This window comes from Apus apus, chromosome 4, assembly GCF_020740795.1.
Source record: "Apus apus isolate bApuApu2 chromosome 4, bApuApu2.pri.cur, whole genome shotgun sequence".
Classification (NCBI taxonomy): Eukaryota; Metazoa; Chordata; class Aves; order Apodiformes; family Apodidae; genus Apus; species Apus apus.
The window spans coordinates 89445211-89472390 of record NC_067285.1 but is presented as its reverse complement, the minus strand read 5'-3'; positions in this window follow the sequence as shown (position 1 = coordinate 89472390).

The window sequence follows — 27180 nt, the reverse complement described above, 5'->3', positions numbered from 1 at the left end:
GTTGTTTACTCAGTCCTGCTATGAGCATGGCCTATTTACTCTGCTACAATTAATGTCATTTATTTTGAAATATTTTTAAAGTTTGGGATTTATTTTGCCTCTTGTCTATCTTTCTTCCAAGAGATGGTTGTGTTGTCCCAGAAGAACAACAAGGTTTGGTGGAGACAGTTAAATTTGGCCATAGCTTTTCCGATCAGTAGCTGGAACTACAGTTCCTGGGACAGGTTATCACTCCTTCTTGAGTAGTGTCTGCTTCAGGAAGTCTCCCTGCCTGGTCACAGCAGGTATCCAGCCCTCTTTCCATATGGGGCCAAGGAGCTAGTAGAAAATAAGTGGGTCCCCTTCCTGTGTTTTGGAGAGTGCTTTGGAGAACTTTTGAGGTTTACTAACTACAGGCTCATCTATAGGATCATTTGTGCTATTTTAAAGAGGCCCCACTGTATCTGGTTTATTTGACCTTGTGGATATGTGCTGTTATGGTGACACTGCTGGTGGAGTGGGAATTAGTGTGGGAGGAGTTGGTGAGTCCTGCCCTGTTTAGCTCTGCCTTGAAAGAAAGGACCATAGGGAGCAGAGTGAGCTGGGAAGGGGAAAGCCCCCTTCTATCTCACCCACATCTGCAGTCAAGGCAAAGTCGTGGGACATGGAGAACCTTCATGTAAGAAGGAATGATCTGGTGGTTAACTATAAGTAAAAGCTGTAACATTGTAACCTGGATTTTGCTAAAATTAATTTGTCACAACATTGTTTTTTAGAAATTGCTTGCAAGAGTTTTCTATTTACAAATAACATATGTTTGTGCGTTTGGACTTGATATGTGAAACTATACATGAGTTGATTCATTGGTAGATTAAAAATATAGTTTTGTGGGTTTTTTAATTAATAATAAAAGTGTTCTCATCCAGGAGACTGTTCTCAGATAAAGCTAGAAGTTAGTGCTAAAGTGAGTAGGAAAACATTCTGTAAGCTTGGCAAATAATTACATTCTATTCATACAGAACATGTATCAAATTGGTAATTCTATTTTCCTAGTTTTTCATTTAAAAAAAAATAATAAAATTAACTAACAGCCTGGCAAGTGCATAAAATTATTTTGCCATTCAGCAATTACAAAATTTAATCAGTTGTTGAATCCTCTATTCTCTACCCTAGCCCCAAAGACAAAGACTCAACTCTACTTTTCTTTTTTCTATGGGTATGAAAAGACATTACACCTTTTCTGATAATTTTTCCCATCCAATGCATTCCATGATTTATTTTAAGTTACATTAGCTGATTGTTTCAAACTGATGGATATGCTAATCCTGGTCTTTGTCAAAGCTTCTCTAGACTTCATTGTTTTCTTCTTGCATGGCTAGACTGAATTGAGCACAGGTGCCTTGGTTTTAATACTTATAAGAATTTCTTACAGAGTACAGAATCAAATATTGTGGTGAGTAACATGGTTTATTCACAGACCTTAAAAAAGACTGGAACAGGGAAGGAGTCAACCACTGCAGAAAAAAAAAGTGCAGTTGCAGCTGCTTCATGTTATACACATACACTGGCACAGAACTAAAAAAAAAAAAAAGACTACTGTGATTTAGCATTCAGTTTACTTTATATTTTAAAAAAGAAAACCATACATTCTTAATATATATAACCTCATATTAGGTATAAATATATTGTGTATATGTAAGTATATGTATAACTCTGGGAATCTAGAGAAAAAAATGTAGTTTCAGGCTTCATCAGGTGCTCATTTCTGAGGAACTGAAGGCATGTGAGTGGAATAAATGCTGTAATATGTAAGTTGGACAGGGCTCAGAATCATACACAGAAAAGGCCAGAGGATTTATTTTGTCTTTCAAATTGAAAAGTCTATTACATGCCTGCTTTTATTTATTTCTCTATTTATTTATTTATTTATTAAAGCAATTATTGATTTGGGACCTGATCCGCAATCCTGCAAGTCAGTTAGGAACCCTAGGATTTATTTCAACCCTCTTCGAACATTTTACCAATACTGCCTGAGTTTATGGTGCACACTGATGCACTGAAATAGGCATTTTAGAAGAATGCATTTATATGTAGTTTAATAAACACTGTAGAGTAAAGAGAGTATCACTACATTTATTTATACTAGAATTTAAATACTGTTCATGTATAGAATTAAAAATAAATTTGGCACAATAGTTAAATTGAGTCACTACCAATAGCCTTGCAAATATTCAGGAAAATTGCAAGTTTTCCATGTCCTGACTCCACTGGAAAACATTAGTTACCAGTAGTTAATAGCCCAAGATATTATATAGGAAGCACTTTATCCCGTTGGCCTATTTGGCTTATCTACTATTTACTCTCTCTTAGTATTGAAAGGCTTATATCATGTCTGTGCACTAGAGAAACTAACTTGGGCTGACATTCTGTAAAGACATGGTTTGGACCACACACTTCTCAGTGCAACTTCTCTGTAGTATACCTTGACTCTCCTTTGTGTTTTTTTTTGTTTCTACAATCTGCTCTTTAGCCCAATTTGGAGCTAAAAAAAACAAATTTCATGCCCTTTAAAAACTGATCTCCTGCCAAGAACCATAGTACAGTGTGACTTATTTTACTGTGTTTTTTCCCTTTCTTTTGTTAAACCTTGAAGCATGCTGCTAGGTGATTCACCATGGCACATAGCGTTATATATGGGATACAGGCACATGAACTAATTTTGGAGCTTCATTTAGACCCTGGGACTTGCAGAGCTATTTCAGTTTTCTACCATTGCTTTATAGGTTTAGCTTTATGGACTTGTGATGCTTTTCTTGACATTAACCTCTCTCATTACACCAAGATCTCAATTATTTTAGGCCTATAGAAACTCATGGTAAATCTTGTTTTTCCCTGCACTCTGCTCTTTTCCTTGATTCTTTCATACATTTGTTTACCCCCCAAAAAACTCAAAGTTCTGCACTTCAGAACTCCTAGTAAATTAGAATGCACAGTTACCACACTGTCATGTTATTTGTCTTCTGCTTGGCTTTCTGTATTCTACTGTCCCAGGTAGGAACTATATTTTTTCCCTCCACCATTTGCTTCCTCTCTCCATATTTCCCTCTCTTTCATCTCTTTTCCCTCTTTCCCTTTATTTACAGAGCTTTACGAATATTTAAAAGTAACTGATAATCTCAGTGTGTGGCTTTTCACTCCTTCACAAACAGAGCTGTGTGTTCAGATAGAGAGAGGAACAAACAATGTAGATACTTGTTCAAGAGTGCTTACACAGCTCTGTTGCTTTCTATTTCAGAATAATTGCATTAGGGAATATTTTTTCTGTTGTTTTGAGTGGATCAATAAAGAGTTCAAGTCAGATCCACTTGCACTCTGACACTTAAAGACCAAGGGTTACCTAAGCTTGGTGTCCGCTCATAGTAGTATTTATGAGAAATAACTTGCTTTCTGTTGTGACAAACAATTTTCTGCCCTACAGTGTGTATCTGGGGCAGCAATAAAGCTAGCAAAGCACAAGCAGAAAGATTTTAAAAATTATTTTTTAGGTCATGTACTGTACTATAACTGTGGCTAGAACAGAATTGGGATTGGGCAATGGACATTTTACAATACTTTGGAAGAACAAAGGTAAAAGATACCCAAAGTGATGCTTCCAAACACCCTTATCTGAATTTTCTCTAGTGCTTTTAACTTATTGTGTAGCACAGCCAGGTAAAGACAGGCTATACTACAATAAAAATGCCCTCTTCACAAGCTCTGGTATGACTTATTCTGTTGACTTTTTCCACATGACATCACTACTTTGACTTGATAGAGAGGATGAGGAAATATTTTAATGAGAGGGTTTAGGAAGGAAAAATAAAAAGACCACAAGCATAATTGTGACTGATGCTTTCAGTCCTCTTTACTGCTTCCAAAAAAAAACCTGTTTACATGCACATATATTGCATGTTATCTCTTTCTGTGTAAAGAACAAAGAAAAATTCACCCTACATTTAATAGCTATCAAGATATAACTTAATCTGCAATTTATAAAACTATTGACAAGTAACTGCCTATCAGTCATACAAGTGCTGTACTTTTGTCCTTCTCTATCTTGCTGCATTGCACAAGCCATTTGCCACCCATGCAGTCAGTATCTTGCTCTGGGACCAGGCAGCTCTCCACAGCAAGAGATGGTGGATCTGATCCCCTGTACCTTCCCTGGACTTGCCTTGGCCCCCAGCAAGGTACTTGTAGGAAACCAGGCACCTAAGTACCAAAGCACAGGTGCTACAACATCCTGTGGTAGAATGGCATGAGCCCAAAGAATGAACCACAGATGTTCTTCAGTTGCCATTTTGTGGTCATTTCTCTTTTAATAAGTTTTCTACTATTTTTGGCCACAGAGTCAATGATTCTGAAAACTTTCAAATTATTTATCTGTTCACTAATATCCTTTTGTTTGTTTTTTGTTTACACAAAAAGCCAGTACACACTAGTGAACACACAAGGAAATATTTCTACTTTCACAGACTTAAAACCAAACCATTTACTCAAGCCTTCTTTTCAGTGAACCTGTCTGCAAGAGAAAAGCTGATCACTAGAGGTACAATAAAGACTGCAGGGACCTTTTAATGCAGATAAGTATTTTCTTTATAATGATGCTACCTTTCTTATAATTTTGGTGTTGAAAGAGACTGATATTTTTGGTTTTTAGCCTCTGGTATGTGGTTAGAAATATGTCCTTGCCAAGTTCCAGTTAATTTTCTCTTCAAAACTCAAGAAACAAGAAGAAAGGTAACTGGTTGCATATATCTTAAAAATGTAGCTAGTAAACCAAGGAATGTTCTTCCATGTTTCCTTTCCACATCTTTATTACTCATGGAGCCTAACATGTCAGGAGTGACTTACAGGTCTTTGCATTTAAGAAGCAATTTTTCTCAAATGGACCAGATCATCTCCTGTTCAAAGTAGTCTCTGTGACTGACATCTCTGTTGGTCATCTGAAAGACAGCTGCCAGTCAGCTTGTTCATATTAAGGGAACACCTCTTCTCCTTTGCTGCTAGGAGCAATCATAACATTGACAGGACAGAGGGTAGAATCTGTGCCTGTCTCTGCTGGTTGTTTAGTATGAGTCATGACTTAAAATTGATTGGTACATACGATGATGGGCATTTTAGCTTAGTCTTACTCATTTTTCTCAGCAAGAAAACAAAAGAGCAGAATTAACATCTTTGCATTATTTCATGTTATGCTGATGGAGTTGGAGTAAATTTCAGTTACACTGGTTTAATGGTCCTTTCACATTAACGAGTGACAGTATAATGGTGAAAATAAGATGTCTTAATGCAAGAAGCATTCTCTGGTACTGTAAATTACTTGCAAAACAGCTGTGGGTCTCAGTACACTTCCTTGGTGACTTAATTTTATAATAAATTTTGAATATTTTGTATGAGTAGTTTAATGAAGAATTTCTATTCAAATTGTCAGTGGCAAAATTATTGCACCTCTAACTTTAATTGCCCCAAGAGAAAAATATACTTTTTAGGGTATTCTAGTAAGAAGAGACATGCAAGCCAGGGATTCATCGGAGAAATTTCTGATAACTGTGCCTTCAGGACATGTCTATGTCACAATATAGAGAATAGCTAAAACTAATTATTCACCACATTTGAACTCAGTTAACATGTAAGCTGGCCCAGAAGTAAAATTAATAATTGAAAAATGTGTCCATATAACTATATTTCTGCACATGAAATAAAAGTGAAACAAACTATTGAACAACTTAGGGTTGTGGAGTTTTACAGCTTTGACTCTAAGAAAACTAAACCATAATTAGTTTTTAAATTCTATTATGCAATGATGTTGTGGGTTATATGAAATATCTTAGCCCTCTATCACATTTTTAGCCAATAACTGAGTGACAGACATGCTTCCTTATCCCCTTCACTATCCTCCCAGAGGAAATTAAGAAGAAGAATAAAAGAGAGAGACTTTAAGGTTGGGTGAAATGAAACAAACAACAACAAAACAAATGCAAAAAATCCCAAACCAAAACAAACAAACCAAACACAAAAGCCATGAATAACAAAAAACAAACTGGAAAACAAACAAACAGAATATGTTTAATGAAGTAATAATAAATATTATTGTGAAATATAATTATATACCAACACATAAATATGAAACCGCCAGTCCTCAGTTGGTAATTACTTCCTGACCAGCAAAGTCCCAAACTGGACTTGACAGAAGATGTGACTTGTGTCCAGGTTCCCCAAAACAGTCCACAGGAACAGCCAAGCCAGTCCTAGTAAGAGAGGCAGGAGAAGGTAACCTCTCAATGAATAATGTTTTCATCCAGCAAGAAAACAGGATACAAGAACAGCAGCACAGACAACAACACAAACAATGATGTTATCATCATCATCACCATCATCACAACCACCACCAAACACACGAACCCCAACCCAACCAGAAGGGAGGTCACCAAGGATCCGTTTTATACTCAGAACCACGGGTGGGGTTTATCCTGATAAAGCATAAAAGACAACTTCCTGGTGGACAAAAGTCTGGTTTGGATCAAAAGAGAAAGGAAAAAGCAAAGCCAAGAAGATAGACAACAAGAATAAAAATGAGAGAAGTATGTTAAAACTTAATGGGAAAATCAGTTAAAGGCAACAAATGATCATGAGAGGACAGTGCACAACAAATATATACATATATATAAATATTTACAAATTTTAAGACATTATTATTTTCTTCAGAGCTAAGCATAGATTAACATTTGAAATAGGAAATTACAAAAATTTATTTGATAAATTTCCACAAGGGAAATTCCAGTCTCTGATGATACTGCTGGTACCCAGTAAGGACTGCAACCTTGCAGTAATTGAAACCCAGCCTTTTGCTACCCCACTTAGCTATGCTCCTGCTGGCTACATTGTTTCTAGCTGGTTTGTGAGAAACAGCTCAAAGCCAAGAGAACCCAACAGTGTAAATCTAAATGAAAGAAAGAAAAAAAAAAAATAGAATCAGCTAAATCAGTTAAATACACCGCTAGTATTTCTGCTGGTTTTAAAATTTTCCTTAAACCAACCAGTTTAGTAAAACTTAACCCTCCATATGTTGTAAGCTGAGTATCCTAGAAGGAAAGACAGCAAATAGCCTCCCAGGCTTCTTAAATGGGCTGAGTTGAAGAGTCAGTAAGTTGAGGGAAGTGATCATTAGATCACAGCAAGACCAAAGCATCCAGTGCTTGTCCCACAATGCAAGAAAGATGTAGGTAAACTGGAGCAAACACAACCGTTCTATCAAGCTGGTCTGTGCAGAAACAGTGGGAGAATGACACAAGGGTCACAAATAGAAATAAAAAGGTTCAAGCTGGATGTGAAGAAAAGCTTTTACCCCACAAGGATAGCCCAGAAGAGGAGCAAGATGCCCACGGATGCTGAGCAGTCTCCATCCTTGGAGATCAGCAAGACCCAACTAGATCAAGGCCTGAGTCTCTTGGCCTGACATCAAAGCTGTTCCTGCTTTGACCAGAAGGCAACAGGAGACATCTTATAAGGTCCCTTTCAACCTGAATCATCCCATGCTTCTACAAGCCCACTTGTCTTTACTAGAAACATAAATCTGGAAAGTTTTAAGCTCATCTGTCAGTTCTGTTTAAACAGAAGTCTAAGGAGATCTCACATCTTGGAAGCCTGAAAGACCAATAGGTCCTGTATTCATCAACCATGGTGCTTACTGGAAGTTTTCTGAGATCTCCCATGGAAAGTGATAGCATAAGACAAGGTAACAGCTTGACACATACACATCTTCTGATCTCTGAATGCACACAAAGCTAAAAATACAGTTTGTAGCCCCAAAGGGATGTGAAAGTACCTTGGAACTAAATATATCATACCCAGCAGTTTCATACAGAGTATTAGTCTGCTATCTGAGCTTGAAGCAATTATATTAATTTCTAAACTGGGTACTGTTAATATTTATATCATTTTGTATTGGTTATAGTTCACAATGGCTAGTCTGTCTGAAAGGTCTCCCAACTCTATTATGAAGGCATGAAGCTGATCCTAGAGCATGAAAACTTGCTTCATCCTTCTAAGATAAGTTGAATGTCTAAGAGGAAAAATTAAGAGGGCTTTCAATTTTTTTACATGCACCATTCCCCAGGATGGATCCATGCTTTGGCTCTTTGAAAACTTATAAAATTATGGGTCAGAAACTGAATTCTTCATTATACCTCTGAAACTTTTTCTTGCACTCATGAACAGTTATATATTGTGTGACTTCCAGTGATTTTTATAGCTGTCCATATAAAAGCTGCTAAACCCTTGATTTGGAAATCATCACCACCAGTGTGTTTTTAGGTTAATTCATTTGGCTGAAATTGTCGTTATTTCCCGCCTGTTGCACCCACGGTGTTCAGCACAATTACTAGATAAATAAAGAAAATTCATTTGGTTAAGAAAACTAATATTTATGGGAACTGGGGTCAAACTAACTATATGACCCTAGACATACTGTTTAATCTTTTTGTGTTTCAATTATCTGGCTGTAACATAAGGATCAGAGCAATATCTGCTTTCCTGTATATTCATTCTTCGCTCTGACAAGTTTATCAGCTAAATAAAGAAGACGAAGGACCCTTTAATATATGCATGGATAAGATATGTGACAAAACACAATTGCTGGACTGCTAGATGTTACTGTGATCATCAGTGCAAATAAAATGACATCTGAGTTGAACACAACTGCCTAATTCCACAGCTGGGCTTATTTATCATAATTGTTTCATCTCACATAGAAATGCACCCCACTGGGAGCATGTTTGGAGGTTCAGCCTTTAAAACTGCAGCAGTCATGAGAAATTACACATCAAGCATTATTGTAACTTGCAAGTTGATTGAAGCTTCTTTTGCATAGTTACAGTAATTAAAAAAGACATTTACGTTGCAGAGTTTGAAAAATAAGGTGATTTCCCCATGGAACTATGTAAATTGATGCAGATTTTAAGTTTCAGCTACCAATGTCTATCTGCAGAGCTTATAAACTCAGCCAATGAACCTTACAACATATATTCTTTTTCTGTGCGAACATGTAAGTTGTTAACTAGTTTATTACAGTTTCTTAGAGAAAAGATTTTGAATACTCCAGTACTTTTTTAGATTAGTTATTTGCCACCAGCAACCAATGGTGCCAGGGATTAGATATGCAGGTTGAATTTTCAATATAAAATAGTCTTTCTTTCTGAAACATCGTCTGCAGTCAAGGGCTATGGATACAAAGGTATCTCAACAGGCAATGATTTTCAATATGAAGTCCATCTTTTGATACACCTGAAATAAACAGTATTATACTAATGGTGATAAAAAGGCAATGAAATTTGGATCCTTTAATTTGATTCGGAGCTCAGAATAAAAAAAAAAGTGTTATTAATAGAAGTAATTTCCTTTACACCTATTAATTTACTCTTACTTATGTTCAAAGGGTAAATGCCTAATTTTTAAAGGGAATTTGCTGCTCCTGCAAAGCAGCTTCGGAGGCTGAAGCCCTTAGTTTATTATATATACTGTGTATATATGAAACAGCTGCACAAGGCTTGCAATACTGCCCTCCCAACGTGGCTGACATCTGACCAAAAGTAAAACCATTTTTAATGACCATTTGGTGAACATCATCAAGAGAAGTCATTTGGTATAAGATACAGGTATCCAAAAGGGAAGCTGGTTCTATCTTCTATTTTGGACACAAGCCACTGCTTGCAACAGTCTTTGTTTTGAATGTTTTCAGAAAAGAGGGGAGAAGCAAATACCATGGTGCCGTAACTTTTCTCCCACTGTCCGTATCAGATGTTGACTAGATCTTAAGGACAGACACACGTAAAACAATTTCTTATTATGACTTTGCATATGTGTTCTAAAATACTTAAATGTTCTATAAATACTAGTCCTCTCTGTGAACAGAATCTCAAATAGTGGACATATTAGAGACTTGAAAACAAAGGCAAAAAGTGATACAGACTTGTTAACTCATTATTTATTTATTTATTTATTTATTTTAAAGGTGTTTTGTTGCTGTGATTTTTTTCTTGTAAGGCAGAATGACAGGATAACTGAAAACTTCAAAACTGTCATCTCTGAGATGACACTAGGCATGAGATATTTTGGTTCAAAGGCTACAAATAGCTGAGAATAGCGGTACCTTTTCAACTTCTGAACCATTATTCTGGAGCTATTTGTCTATGTATCTATATCTACACATTAAAAATCTCTACAGTATAAATCTACAAAAAGACATTTGAAATATCTTCTCCACCCTTTATATAATAATGTAGCTTATGTCTAAAAATACTTCATGGCACATTTTGTTTTTAGAAAGGATCAAGATGTCAAATCTAGGAACAGTTTTAGTACAGATACTATTGTTCCTCTGAAATTAAAAAAATGTAAAGGTCTCTGAATAAATTAGCACAGTTGCCATGGAAACATAGTGGGCTAGAAATATTTATAGTGGCTGCAAGCAACAATTTTGCAGTTTAATGCTTTAAAATGTCAGGCAACACATAATCTCTAAAACAAAATAAATGTTGTGTTGTGGGGTTTTTTGTTGTCTGTCAGTATTTTCTGTTTAATTATATTTCCCCTTCTTGCCTCCAGAAAAAAAAATCCTTACAAAAAATTAAATCCCAATACATTTTCCAGTTGGCTAAAAGCATTTTTCAGCTATAAAGACAAACAACATTTTGTCAGACTTCACTATGCTCTTTTACATGTGTGATCATTAAAGTCAATAACTGCAGATTTTTCAAAGCTAATTAAGAATACTTTTAAAGTGTTTGGACTCTAATATTAATTGCAACTACCAAAATGGTACGTTTTATTCATAAATGCAAGAGAGCAAGTATCTGATATTCCTATTAAATGAATGCTATTACTAATTGATTAATTGAAATAGTACATTATAATAACACACTGGAAAGCACTGGTAAATTATTTTGGTGTATATTGGATACAAGAGGTCTGACCCATTTCCTTACACCCCTCTCCCCATTCTCAGCTAAACCAGTAATCTTGTCAGCAAACAAAAATATCTTTGTTATGTTGGAATGTTGGTATGAACACTGAGATTCATAAAAAGGATGGACTAGATCTTCACTTGTCTTTACTCCTACCCAGCCACAGCATTTGAAAATGCTGATTCTTCCTTCTGCATTCACTCAGCACCTATGCAGAAAGGATTCTGCAAGGTGCAGAGAAGCGCCCGCAGTTGTGAAGTGATGGATGAGCCCGAGTGAAGAAGAGAGCATGGTGAGGGATGAGAAGAAGGCATAGCTGTATGCTCAAGTGTCCTTAAATGGTGCTCTTAGAAGACTCTAGGAACAAAATCAGACTTGAGATCCAAGAGCTAACGGCCATGCTGCTGGCATTCTTCCTGTAGTTCTCTCTCACAGGTGGTTCATGACATGCTGCACCCATCTATGATTTTGAAATCCTCCCTCTTCTCATCATACCTAGCATTATTTGGTTATTAGTACTTTGCAACAATGGGAGAAAGCATTAGTGTTATAAACTATCTCGTTTTCAGAAAGTATGGGTTGCTCTAAGTCTCAGGAACACGGATGACACTATGATATCTGACAGTTAAGGTCTTCCTTGATGGGACTGAACATCTGAACATACAGCTTCTAGCCACCTAAACAGTGTAGTGAAGTTGAAGGCTGTTTCTTTCCACTCTTACTAAAGGGATTAAGGAAGAAAAATTCTGATATACTTCAAGGTAACACAGACTGTTGCAAGATTTAAAATATTTCCTCAACTTAAAAATCCCATTCCTAACCTATGTACCATTTCAGCATAGTCTGTTAGATGGAAGCGTTTATTAAACTCTGACTTATTTGGGTATTTGAGGAAATGCCTTCCAGGCTCTGCATTCAAGAGTATCTTATCTAAGCATATCACTGAACATGGGCACACTTGCACCTGTACAGTTATCTCAAAGGAAATCAGAAGGAGTCAAGAAGATAGAGATGAAAAACTACAAAATCAAAACAAATAGTTTCTATTACATTTCTTGAATGAGAAAGGAATCTTAAATCCAGAGAGATTCTTCCCATATAGTTCTTCTGTCTGAATAAGGAGCAAGAGCAGAGTTAATCTAACCTGTCATAAATTGTGAGAAAGAACAGAAACAAGTAAGACAGTAACTTCTGATGTACACTCATTTTCAGGATTCTACACTGCAAATAACTGCAAAATGCTGTCAACTGTAGCAGCAAGTCTCTCTGAAGTAAGTTGAAAGTAGTATATACGTTATTGCTTTAGAAACAACCATATGCATTTAAGGAAGGCCACACCTTCTAAAAGTTCGTCTCCTCCCATTCAGCAATGCAGATCCTGAATTATTAAGAATGTTACTCAGAAACTGTGGGAATGTGCTGAACAGAAGGAAGAAAAGCTAGGGTTTTCTTCTCTCAGGAAAACTGGTTTATTTCTTCAGACAGCTGTGGCCTATGCATAATTTTACCATGAATCACAACAGCAACTGCTAGCTGCCCGCTTTGTTTACTAAATTGGAAATAATCATGTCATGATTTGTATAACATACAGGGAGAAAAATGAAGGTGACATTTCTGCTTGCATATTTAAAGTGAAATTTCTGAGTGCTAAGTTTGTAGATAACTGGAAGTCTTCATGTTAAAATATTTTGTTTTCTTTATTATTGTTTTAACTACCTTCCTAAGTTGCTTTAAAAATGTTTTCTTACTTTTGTCATATTCCTCATCTTGAAAATTAATGGCTTGCTCTCTCATTTACCTGTTAGAGAATTGATTGCTTCCCTATATTTTTGAAGATGTGCTTCTCGCTTTTTCAGTTAAAATAACCTATTTAGTTAAAGTTTTCTAGAAATAAACAGACCTTGCAAGCACTTTGTTAGTTATTCAGTTTGTTGTTGTTACTGATGATGAAACCCACTGGGATTTTAATTGCCATTGCCATACACCATATTCTCTAAAAAAGTTTTGTTATTTGTTTTAATGGCTTTTTAGTGTGTATGTAATGGATATCTTAATGTGCCAAATGTCATCAGTGTATTCAAGATATACAGCACCAATTGAGATTCAGTGAATCGCAACATTTTTCATTGCAGCAAAGTTAGAAATAACAGTGTGTATTGAAGGAACACCACACATATTTTCAAAAAATGCATTGCATATTAAGTAGTGTACTGTGAAGCAATGAACAGAAGAGAAAGTGTACAGCATTGCTTCTGATCTTCCAATGAATCTAGGTCAGGAAGCACTGTCTCACACTTATTTACATGTCAGCCTTCAGCAGGATGCAGCATGACCTCAGGTTGACTCCAGAGTCGAAAGCTAAAAGGAACAGTTATGCAACTGAGAGTGGCTAAAATCAACCCTGTGAAACCCCAGAAGGCAGGGGTGCTGGTATCCAGAAGCCATGCTAGTTTAAGGAATAACATTTGCATATTTCTCTGAAAGAATTGGTTTCTATTATTGTAGTGTCCATTTTTATAGTGCTTACAGACCATTATTTTTCAATTTTCTTGGTGTAGCTTTCCATTTGACAGCTCATTTATTGCAAAACATAACATCCTTCACTTAAGATATAAATTGTTTAGTAAATGCCTAGGAGCTGTCCTTCAATTAAATTTAAAAAAAAAAAAAAAAAGAGAGAGAGAGAGAGAAGGAGGAATAAAAAGGCATAAAAATTTAGCTTGTTTTTTTTCTGTGAAAGCTTCAACTTTTTGTTCTTGTTTATTTTCTACTCTACTTTTTATTCAGAGAGAAAAGCAGATTTCCCCAGTAGAAAAGCATCATCAGAAACTGGTGGGAGAATGCAGATGGGAGGAGAAGCAGACCCTCCTTTTCAAAAAAAAACACTTAGAAAGAAGGAGCTTCTCCCCATAAAAGCCATCTTTGTTCATAATCAAGAGTGGTAACTTCCAGCAGGTGGGTTTGGAGCCCATAGCACCTACTGACCGTCCTTATGAGGACTTCTAGATTGACAGAGAGACAGAGATTGTCACAGGTGACTCCTCTGAATCCTGTGCTGCCATGTCAATGAGCGGCTTAGGAGTAATAGAATCATTGAATGGTTTGGGTAGGAAGAGACTTGAAAGATCACCTAATTCCAATCCCCCTGCAAGTGCAGGGACACCTCCCACTAGAACAGGTTGCTCAAAGCCCCATCCAACCTGGACTCAATCACTTCCAGGGATGGGGCATCCATAGCTTCTCTGGGCAACTTGTTCCAGTGTCTCACCACCCCCACAATGAAGAATTTCTTCCTAAGATACAGTTTAAATCTACCTTTTTTCAGTTTGATTGTTCATCAAATAACTCTTTCTTTTCTGAATAACCTGAGATTCATTATGTGCTTATGCAGATGCTACCCTCCCTCAACCAGTAGCTTTGGATTCTGGACTAAAACCTGTATTTTTAGTTGTGCCCTCAGAAACAGAAACATTCAGCATAGTTCATAATATAGTAATAAGATGGACTAATCAGAAAAACTGAAAAGCAGAAAAATAAAATATTGCAAACAAAAATGTCTCTTCATGCAATCCAAGGACTGTGTCTGAAAAAAAAATAAGATAGCATAACATCAGAAAGCAGTAGATCAGAATTATTATGACAGAAAATAGGTCTAACTACACATTCATCTAGGGGAAGGAAAGAGTACTCTGTGCACCACTACTTTTAAACACCTTTGCAGGAAAGATAAATAACCAGATTTAGCAAGGCTTGCTGTGATTACAGACGCTATGCTTAACTTTCAGACCCAGATCTCATTCCAGTTTCAGATCTGTCTTGAGAGCCCTGGCACTTTGCTGCTGTGGTGAAGTAAAAACCTTATGAAAGGGTTGGGAGAAAGAGAGACATAGCAAAGACATCATCAGCACTACTTGCTTCCTTGTAGTCTTGAATAGCACCTGAAAGGAGGCTTGTGATATTTCTGTCAGATCTTCCCTTCTTTTCCGTACCAATTTATTTTCTTTCTTCTTTTTTCTTCATTCACCTTTAGTTCAATAAAAGTCAGGCTTATCAAAGTAAGTCGTTATCTTTTGCACACTTCTCTGCACTGATGACCACACTGACTAAAGACAACAAAGTTTAAAATAGTTCACTGCCAGTACAGGTCTCAGCTGAGAAAATCTGTTATATAGAAAGATGATGCCTTCAAGTTAACCCAGACTCAGAACAATCCAATGCAGCAGACCACCACTGTGGAGCGCAGAAGGTAGTAACAGAAACTGCATGTGGTCTGTTGCCAACTTCCTCATCCATGGAAAATTTGCTGAAGTAAATTTACTGCAGGAAAGTATACCACTTCTTCACTGTAGCACACAGTGCTCCACAGGAGCAGTTGTTCTAAGACCTGTCTTAGGTTTGCTTTTCTCCAGCAGTGTCAGCTTTAGAAAAAGAATTTGTGTTTTCTGTCTTTGCAATACTTCTGTTTGCATTGCACATGTGTACAACTCGCTGTCAACTCTGATGATAAGAGAACAAATAGGTATTTCAGCCCATTTAAGCTTTTTTTTTTCCCTACTCAAAATGAGTAGTTGGTATTTTCACAGTTAAAAACAAGCCTTTCAACAAGGACACTAAAAGCTGTGCAGAGAGGGTTAACAATGTTTAAATAGAAAGCTTAATTCTCTACATTTCAGAAGTTTGACTTTATTTTTGGTTTAAGGTTTTGGAGTTGGGTTTTGTGGTTTTTTGGGGTTTTTGTTTTGTATGGGGTTTTTTGTTTGTTTTTGTTTTGCTCTTTGTTTTTAATTTTCATTTTGCACTTTGTTTTCTCTACAAAAAGTCTAAAAGATTAATAATGGTCATTATCTGTCAAGACACTTAGAAAGTCTATCTCTATAGTTAAAATTTCAAATCTCTGATATTGTAGAGCAAAAGGTTCACAAGCACTGCTGTGTGAAATGCAGACTCTTCATGGAAAGTTAATATCATCCTGGTGTATTAGTAAGCTGAAATTCATGAAATACCTGACAGCAAGACATATGTTTTGGTGTAGACAAATACTCATTTACTGAAGATCTGACAGCATATTAGTGTTCTATATAGAACACAGTGTACATCTGAAACCCAAGAAGTGTGCACATTTTAAAGGCAGATGGGAAACTGTTCAGTGACACACTCTACAATACAATTAGGGATAGCGTTTAACATAAGTATATAAAGAATTTGAGATATTATTTTCCTTTTTCCTGAATAAGGTAGCTGCAGTTAAAAGCTCCTGAACTCTCAATTTTGAGCTATTGAGTCTACCTAAGAAACAAACAGGAGACTAGTTCAAAATGAAATCATGATCAGTTTTTATATTGCAAGGCAACAGATGGTAAAATCTACTCCATGCTATGCATTTGTTATTCCAGGCCAGTAACAGAATTTATTCTACTGCTGTCTAGAAGTGTAGCCTACAATAGCACAGCTAAAAGGAAAACTACTGAGGCCACAATGCTGCAGCAGAGTGCTCAGAAGAACCACTTATGAAGAGAAAACACCAGGAACTTATTTTTCGTTGGCTGAGATTCCTGTGTCATTTCTAGAGCTAATAAATAGGACTCCATGACATTTTGCATGAAGGAAAACACCAGACAGAAATTGCTTTAGAGCAGCATCCTGTGGAAAGCTCTTTGATACAACACCTTGGTTGTCCTTGCTATTGTACTTGCTTGGAATATCAAAATGAATCCTTATTGGCATTTATCACAAATATTGGATAATCTGATGAAAGGGATAATGTGACATGCTGCTTCTTGAACTCAGCATTGTAGAAAGTCACTTGCAACCAAGTGTCTGGATACCTATGCATGCACTCAAGCCAGGATTTTTTTACTCATACAGGAAAAGGCTGAAATACATATTCAATTCAAAGAGTGCAGGCTGAGAGTTGGGAAAAGGAAGAAGGAGGATAAATTGGGGATTTTTTTCTGATTAATGCATACTTGTGTCAAAAGAAATATTTAAGTACAATAACTCCTACTCAGACTCCTGTTTAGAAAAATAAAATCTCAGTGAAGTATGTTATTACAGATTAACATTAAATAGAAATTATTAGTAAATATTTTAATTTCTTAATCCTGTTAGGAAAATAGTCACAGACATCTTCCAAGGTAAGTGTTCATACTTCTTATTTCTTATGAGTTATTTCTTACTTTTTGTGATCATAAAGTAAAGGGGTTTTCAAATATCTTTTTTTTTTTAATCTAGTAAAATACTGCAGTGCTGAAATGTGCAGAGTAATTCAGAAAAAAATTGTTATGTAAAAATAATTCCATTATTCTTTGAGCTCAGAATGAAGATGAATGATAGCCATAAGTATATTACTTTGCAATAAAAGAATTAAAGAACTAAATACTATTAAGGAAATTTTATGAACTTGCATGATTAATAGAAAATATTTTATAAAATGCACTTCAGTGTTCTATTATATGTTAATAATTATTTCTTACTAAAAATAAGCCTTTTTATTTTTCATGGCTTTTTCCATCATCATCAAGGCTTTGCAAAGCACTGAAGTTTATATTTTGCAATCTTAACAGTTATCAGTTGTAAAAGATTTGTGAAAAAATACAACACAGGATTCCCACAAGATCTGCTTTTTCCTGTGTGGCTGTGTGTATGTCTGTGTATACATGTCTGTGTATGTGGGTGGTGGGTGTGAATGTAGCATTTGAGCTGACAACATCCCATGCAAAGTTAAAGATGTCTGGTGTTTTTTAAATAATGACTTAGCCAAAACTGAAATGTTTGGACTGAAATTTTCCACAGTAAGTTTATGCATCAGACAGAACTTTATTCAAAATATTCAGACTAAATAGTTCAGCTAGTTTCGAGAATGAGATCAGGCAAAGTCTGTTGTTTCACCAGTGTTAAAGAACATTAAAGAACAGTGTCTTGCAAAAGCTGGAACAGAACCCAGAAGCTGTTAGCTGTGCCATTTCTCTCTGTCAGTAAGTAGCAGTAAAGCCAGCTGCTGGGTGAACATCTTTTTAGAGGAAAGTAGAATGTTTTTGCTTTCAGACCAGGAGTGATGGTGCTGCAGGCTATGTATATAAAGGTTGCAGCTATGCAATGTTTTGTTTTAAATAGAAGTTATGAGAAAGTGTAGAGAAGAAGATGAAACCAACAGCTCCCTGCTAAACTGTAGTCAAAATTACAATTCAAGTGAAAGAATAGAGCACTTGCTGAAATTTCCACCCATACTCCTGTATTATGATGTTGTACCCCTAGATGAGGATAGAATTTTTTTTTTTTCTTTCCAGAAAATCTTTGTTTTATCCAATGATTAGCTGCTGGGTCACTAAATATTTGTTCTTTTCGCTATTTAATGTAATGTAACATGATTGGATGATAGATCTCAGATCTTTATTTTAGTAGACCAACTTCGAAAGCTGTTCAACAATTATACATGTAGTTGAAATTTATTTGTATTTATAATGCTGGTCCATACTGAATCTAAAAGTGCTGAAGTTTGGGGCGTTTTCATTCTGGATACCTTCTGACATGCTCCTGGCCTTGACAACTCTCTTTAAACCTCTGGAGCACTCTTGGCCCTTCCAGTCCCCCATGCATGTTAGTTATACTATTTCCATTTCTTCTAAAAGAGGAAACCTGTCCAAGAAACCTCATGCAGATCTCAAATCCAAATGCTTGGACTTCTCTGTTGCCCTGAGGACATAGCAGAGCTCCACAACAGGACAGGGTTATGCCATTTTGCCATCTCAGTCTCTGTTAGCTCCCAGTAACTTAACTAAGCCCAGGATTGTATTTCTGCTATGTATCAGGTAACCGTTCAGAATGCATTCCTATAATGTGAACGGTACTAATATCTTGAGTAAAGAAAATTAGTGTAAAGATGTTTTACCTATGCTCTGCATCTTAGTATTACCTTCCAGGGCTGAGCCAGGTTTCTACTGTATGGCAAGACTCTCACTAACTTTGGCCAAACCCCAGAAGTAAATGGCTGTGGGAGAGAGGCTGCTTGTCTTTCAGGGCAATGAGACAAGATTATTCCCTTCCAGATGTGTTTGCCTCAGCCATCACTACTAAGTCTGGAGCTGGCTTCTGGTTAACAAATTCATATGTAACTCCTTACACAGACACTGGAGAACCAACAGCAGCCATGTGCACAGCTGCACCTATTTGCCAAATATTGTGTCCTAACTAAACATCACAAAATCCACCATCAGTTTTGTTGAGCAATCTGTCAATTATTATAAAGTGGGTGTAGCTCTGTTTCAGACTATATTCCCTCTTTTAATAGCTCTGCCTCCAACCAGGTGACGTAGCATCATCCAATAAAGCCACATTTATCATAAAACCGTAGTGTATTATAAATCTTTTGGGCACATTTTGAAGCAGGTGTGGTTTCACTAGAAAGCTTTTTAATACTAAGATAATAGGCACTGCTTAAGTTGTCAGCCAAACTCAGATAATCAGTACTTGTAACTGCCACAGTATGTCTACTACTGTTTATATTTTTATCTTGTTTTAAAGACTGCTTCTTTTGAACTAAAAATATAATTAGTGGCTAATAAAAGAGCATATTAGATTATTCACAGTGTAAATTTATATGGTACAAATTAACTGAGTTGTGTCAACTGAGATTCAGGCTTGAGTGTAATGGGATAATGAGGGTATTTGCAGACCACATCAAAAGAGACTCTGAGAATATAAAAAAATAAGTGAAAATTTATAAATCTTGTAAATTCTTTTGCTGTCTATTAGTTCTTTTAAAATTAATCTGGAAAGATAATTAGGATAATTTATCTAAATATAGAGGACATTTATGACTGGAAGCAGAACTAGTGATTTATTTTACTGTATATTATTCACATTGCTTAATTGGATTGAAATTATTTTTTATTAAATGTTTTATATTTTATATATTCCATATATAACTTTTTTTTATTCATTGACATTATGAATTGTCTTGCATTTGTTAATAAGACTCCTGTTAAAGTACAGCTTTGGATGAGTGCAAAATTATTCCTAATCTCATCCTATATTTAATTGAGTTTGTGTATACTAAACCCTTAAACAGTGGTACAGTACTTTGTTAATAACATTTGGCAGTGATAAAGAGCTACAAATTTCATTTCTGTCAGGTGTAAAATCACACACACAATCACACACAGAATTGTTACAGTTGGAAAAGACCTTTAAGATCATCGCATCCAACTGTCAATCTCCACCCCTCCCCCCAGCCCCTCAAAAAAGCCCACTAGAGCATGTCCTGCAGTGCCACATCTACATGGTTCTTAAAAACCTCCAGGGGAAGGCAACTCCACCACCTCCCTGGGCAGGCTGATCCAGCATCTGATTACTCTTTCAGTAAAGGAATTCTTCCTAATATCTAGTCTAAACCTTCCATAGTGCAACTGCAGACCATTTCCTCTGGTCTTATTGTTATTTACTTGAGATACTTATTTCTACTCTATTCTAGTCAATAATACTTCTGCAAGGTGCCAAAGGTGTTAGCACTGACTTAGAAAATACCTAAGAGACGTAGCATAAATAATTCTGATTTAGGTTAATCTTAAGAAATTGTTCCAAAACATGTCACTTACCAATGACCCAGGGCTGTGGTAATTGAGCATAAAACCCAAAAACTCAAAGAAAATCAGGGAATGAAGAAAATTGCCTCCAAACCAACCTACAATCTAACAGTGCCTCAAACTCTATAGCATTTGTCCCTAATTAGGTCAGTATCCTGCAGAATGAGGAGTGCAGCTCTGACCCTGCCTCACTGAACTTCAGTGACCTGTTTCAAATCAATGTAGAATGCAGTCTTGCCTTTTACCAGCTAAATAACTCCTGCTACATTTTCAAACAGCTCATTTCTCTATATTAATTTTTTTAAAATTCAAAAAGCTTAGATTACTGTCTTCTACGTGTTTGGGGTTTTTGTTGGTGGTGGTTTGGTTTTGTCTTTTTACACCTCTTCATTACCTGACCAAGAGAAAAGAGCGCAGGGAAATGCTATGAAGACTGGTCTTCTCAATGTTTTCAGCTAACCAGAAAGAAGATGTAAGAGCATGATTGAAGTCACTCTTGAGCTTTTGCAATCTTTTCCTTCAGATCCTCATATACTCTAAAAATGTCTGCTTGACAGCTCTCTCCTGATGTAGGTATGGGGCTAGCAAGAAATGGGATCCAGTTGGTCAAGTGGGGTAACAACATCTTTGCCAAGAGGCTTGCCATCTTTTGGAGGAGGCTTTAATCTTGTAATTAAGTGAAGGGAGGTAAGAGGTGGTAAATATCTGAGGCAGGATAACAGGAGACATGGATCCCTCATGATGAACAAGAGGGGTCGAAAAGGAGTCCACCTCAAGTGCCTATGCACCAACACATGCAGCCATAGTAACAAACAGGAACTGAGACTCTATGTGGATGCAGGACTCTGACACTGCTGAATCTGATGTAGTGGGATAGCTTATATGACAGGAGGTCTGTGATGGGTTCTATGGGCCTTACAGGAAATAGGAATAGGGAAAAGAAGGGTGTGAGTTGCCATTTACACAAAGGAGCAACTCAAGAGGTATGGACCTGTGTGAGTAGAAATAGGAACTGGCCGTATCTGTGCTTCTTCTGTTACTTACTACTGGTTCCCTTATGCTTTATAACTTTAGAACTTTCCTTTGTTTTTTGAAGCTGTTCAATGTGCTGTTCACCAACAGCCAGCAGTAAAGAATTGTACACCATAAGACATGAAGTCAATTAACACAGATGTGCTTCTGAAAGTGATGTTGCTATCCCATCATAAAAACTCCACATGGTAATCATATGGTATTTGGAATTGCATATTGATATAGTATAAAAATCAGATTGCAGCAATAAACTTTTACTTTCATATTTTAAAGATATTTTAAAAAATATATAATATTTTTCTTTTCTTTGTGTTTATTCTGCTCAAGATAGTTTGTGACCTAAGTATGAGCAGAATTGGATCCATTTGCTCAAGGGTGAACGAACTCTCTCTCTTACTGCTATTTTTATTATTGATTTTATTTTTTTTCCCTCTCAGAGATTTACTTAGCAACTTAATCTAGCAGGTTTTAGTTTGTGAGACAGAGACCTCTGAGGGAAGGTGAATAAAATGCTTATATAAAAAGTTAGATTATTGCTAATAAGCTTAAATTTGCTGCATAGTACTCCCTTATCTTCAATGGAGCACATGTAAAACTTTATGAACTGAAATACATTTTAATTTGGTACCTTAATTAGTACTTTTCTTAGTAGCGTTTACAATCTTATTTTAAACCAAGGCAATAATAGTTGTAGTAATAGGAATAGTAAAAGTGATGGTAGTTGCTACCTCTACTACTATTACTACCACTACAACTAATAATCTTATGTCAGCTGTCATGTTATCCTGAAGTCAGAAATCAGGATTTGAACTGGCAGTTCACCATTGATTTCAGAACTACTCTGATTTATGCTAGCTGGGGATCTATCAAAAAACTTTACAGGCAACTCCAAGTTCTTCACTCATTGTTCATTTATATAGTACTTTGCACTGAAGTCAGCAGGACTGCTCAGCAGAGAGAAACGCTGTGGAGCTTGTCTCTTATCAAGCTGCTGTTGATTACAAAAGGCAAAAAAAAACCTTCAGACATGCGTTTACCCTCAGACAAGTGCCTGTGACTTGACATCAAGTAGTTAAAATGTGTCTGTTGTTGGCTTTTGAAGTCAGGCATAATGACTACTTCCTGTATTTTAATAAAGATGGTATGCATACTAGATGAACAAAATGTTTTCTATTAGAACAATAATGCTACCATGGTATAGTACTGCATTGTGAGGCCTTTGATTCCCCTGTCATTTTCACAAATGTGGAGGCATCTAATGAATTCAATAGAATAACACTACCTTGTTATAAATATAACTAAAAAGACAATCATGCTCCACAAGCAAATAAGTGTCATGACTTTCCATGAAATGAAAAAACAGTGGCATGTTTTAATTGTCTGAAAGGGAAAAGACATACAATGTTACATTGATCATAGAAAATGGAAGCAAATTACGTTTAAACAAGTACCATGTAAGTGTCCAAAAATGCAAGACAGAGGAAAAAAAAAGGAGACTTTTGATAGAATACAATAGTCTTAAAGTTGTAAGGTGAGTACAGTCTTATTTACACCTCCAATTTCACTGTGTGCTGACCAAGGTTTATAAATGTCTCTGGAGAACCTCAGTGACATGGGATCCTTCCCTTCTCCCTCAAAAAAATAACTTATTGTTCACCAGCTAGCAGCTGAGCTCAAGTTCAAGAATCTCCATCCCTTTTCCAGATCCTGTGCTTTGATATTAGTTATTGCAACTAATGGATTTCATTTTCTGCATATACATGCTTGTTACTGACCTTGATAAGATCTTAATCACCATAGCACTTTATGGCAGAGCTCCACTACTAATTCTGTAGATGTTTTCACTTTTCAGCATTGATTTTTTTACCTTCCCATTTCACTGAAGACTGTCTAATTCTCTATCATGGAAAAAAGATTAATTCAAACTCCTTAGCTACCTTCTTTATTATGGCCCATTTTGTCTTTCTTTTCTCTGAATTAAACACTGTCTTTTCAGCTCTATTGCTAGGAGACTCTTCTCATGTCCCTGTCTTCTCATAATTATATGTCAGAGGGAAAGTCAGTGGTTTGAATTTGTCCCTTGGGGTGATCAACCAAATGGACAAACATTAACTAAGGAGCAGAATTAGTGAGCTGTGACACAGGGTTACACACTTAAGATAAGTTTTATATTTCCTTCTCTTTTTTATTTTTAACTATAATTTTTAAATATCCTTGTGGTATAGATAATAAAAACTAATCCTTTTTTAAACTGAAAAAAACGATGCTAAGGCAACATTGAAGTTCTTAAATTGACTAAGTGCTTTGAGCTATAAGAACATATACTCATGCATTTAACTCAACAAGAAATTGTCTAGCCCTTTATAAAAGAAGCAAAATGAGATAGTTTATTATGTTTTACTTCACATGTTTCTTCAAACCTAACTATAATAAATATTAAGACTAGTTATTTTATTAGGTGACTAGAAATTCAGTATTTAGTAACAAAGATTAAAAATCCTTCAATTTTAACCACAAAATAAAGCTTATATAGCTTTCAAAACTTTAAAATATCCCACAGGTATACTAGATGGATATGCATATTAACATGAATTTCTCTTTGTGACTTGAATATATTGATCCTGCACTCAATTACCCAGCAAAGCACATATCTCCAACATTGAATCACTTTTCAAATCAAATTATATATGTTACCTATTAAATTGAATAATGTGTATCTTGAGTATACTACAAACTCCCTATCATTATTTAGAACACCAGCTTTGAAATTATATTGTATATGTCTCAGTAAGTAATTAGATTAGAAAAGGTATATGGCATCCTTGATGGTAATATAATTCAATACAATGTTTGTAATGTAGTATGTGGGTTGCCAAAGTAGGACTTCCTTGACACTTTCAGAAATTGTAGATTTTTAAGCCATCTGATTGTCTCATTACAGGATTATTGTTCCTGGCAGTTCCTGACAGGACACTGGGGATTGCATACTGGTAGTATGGTCATGATTCATGAGATACTTTGTGAAATTGTTGGTGTTCTGTAGGTCAAAACGAATTACCATAATTCCACCTTTTCAATTTAAGAAATATGACTGTTTATAAAACATTTTAAAGTATGAATTCAAATAAAAGCCATCAATTGCATTGGAAAGCACTTGCAGCAATTTCCACTTTTATTTCTTTCTATAATCACATACATGAATTCTTCCTCACTTATTCAAGAATGTTTGTGAAGAGGAAATACAAATACTTTTATGGGCAAGAAGTGTTCATGCAAATAGCTGTTTGCATAAGTGTTTATACCATTATCTTTCAGGGTCTGGTCCTGTTCATAAATGTTCAATAAGGAGGCAGCACATGGAGTCCTTCAGAAAGAGTAAATACTTGAAATAACTACTGCAACAAGGAATTAATGAAAACTGTAATCCATTTCCATGAAAGAGTTACAGAATAAATTTTTGTAAATAAGAATCCTAAAGATCATAATTCCTGTTGGTTGTTTCCCCAAACAGAAGACCACAATGGATACATTTGTTAAATTATCAACTGTTTTACAAGGAAACGATTTGTCGATTATTTAAAATATGACGAAAAAGAAGTTCCTTCCTGTTCTGTTGATAAAATTATAAAGAAAAATTTTTGTAAAGCTTCTGACTCCTCCAGCTGGAGAAGCTTGGAAGGGGGCACTATGGAAGAATACCAAACCTTAAGTGATATGGGAAGGTGGGACAAGGAGGGTCTATTCACCCATGCCCTCCAATAAAAGAGCAAGGGCCAACCCATGAGCCTAGTTGGAGCCACAGTTTGAGGGATTTAAGGGTAATAAGTAATAGTCAGAAGGAAGACAAACGGAAATATTTCTAGTAGTTCACCTGAAAGATGTTATATTGAAGAGTGAAAAAAATTTCCTGTCCCACAAAGCCAAGTCACCTTTGGGAATATATCTTTCTTTGTGAGGGACAAAAGAAGACGGGAAGAATTTGTTTGGAAATGCTTTATTAAATAAAGTTTCCCAGAATGTTAAGGGCAGATAACAATAACAACAATTATATTTTATAATAATAACACTTGTACATAATTACTTGAATACCTCATCATGCTTCAGAAGTAGAAATTAATGGAATTTACCAGAGCAATGGCATAAAATGTACCATACACTGTTTTGTTTTTTTTTCTGAGGAAATGTGAGGAGGTACAAGAAATAATAGTAGTGAGGTTTTCCTATGGAACTGGAAATTGCACCATCAATACATAGGCCAACGGTTTGGCAACATCAGCTGATTATTTTTACCTCTCCATATATGGATTTTAACTCAAGTAGCTAGAAGCATACATTCTTGGTTATTTCAGTTTACAGTCCTAATTTTCACATACCAAACAGCCAAGCAGAACTTAACTCACATAAAAAATTATTTCTTTATTTTCTCATAGAATCATTGAATGCTTTCAGATGGAAGCGAAGTTAAAGATCATTTAGTTCCAACCCTCCCTGCAAGTGCAGGGACACCTCCCATTATACCAGGTTACTCGAAGCCCCATCTGCCTGGCCTTGAATACTTCTAGGAATGGGGCATCCACAGCTTCTCTGGGCAACCTGTGTCTTACCACCCTCATAGTGAAGAATTTCTTCCTAATTTCTAACATAAATCTCCCCTCTTCCGGTGTAAAGCCATTACCCCTTGTTCCATCCCTACATACCCTTGTAAGAAGTCCCTCCCCAGTTTTCCTAGGCCCTCTTTAGATACTGGAAGGTCACTATAAGGTGTCCCCGGGGCCTTCTCTTCTCAAGGCTGAACAACCCCAACTCCCAACTGCCTCAGCTTGTCTTCGTAAGAGAGGCGCTCCAGCCCTCTGATCATCTTTGTGGCCCTCCTCTAGACTCAATTCAAGAAAGAAGGAGACCTTTAAATAGTTTATTTCAGGTTCTTAAATAATAAATAAAATGTAAAATTTATTTTAAAAAAATGTGATATTCCTGAAGCAGAATACACTAATGAAACCTGCTTGCTGATTTGGCTTTATACTACTCAAAAACACAATCAGAGAAAGAAAGAAAGAAAGAATAAGGAGATGTTATACCCAAGTAAATTAGACACTTTATTTAGCCCATTACATATAATTCTTTTGGAAGTTACAGCTACTAAAGCTAGTACTATCAGGATATCTGTCATATAATTTAAAGGCAGACTTGGAACATGCTTGTAAAATAAATATCTTTGTAATACATGTTACAAATACACATAATTGTCAAGTATAGCATAGGTTTTGAGACAGGAACTTTTGTTAGGGGTGTCACAGAACACAAACCTGGGTATCTGTATGTTTTGCAATTTAGAACAGCTAAACCTTTTCCACACAAGTAGGGTCTAGCTACATGCCTTTGGCAGACAGCTCTAGTCTCACCACCAGTGCTGTGGAAAACAAAGTCTGTGTTCCACACCATAGGTAGACCTGTTTCATGGGAGGTCATTCATGTCAAGAGCTCTTGTTCATATTTCTAAAGAAAAAGGAGAAAAAGCGGGGAGAAAGAGTCTATTTGTTTTCCTGGTATTAATTCAGGTTGAAATTCTAAAGCTATAAACCATT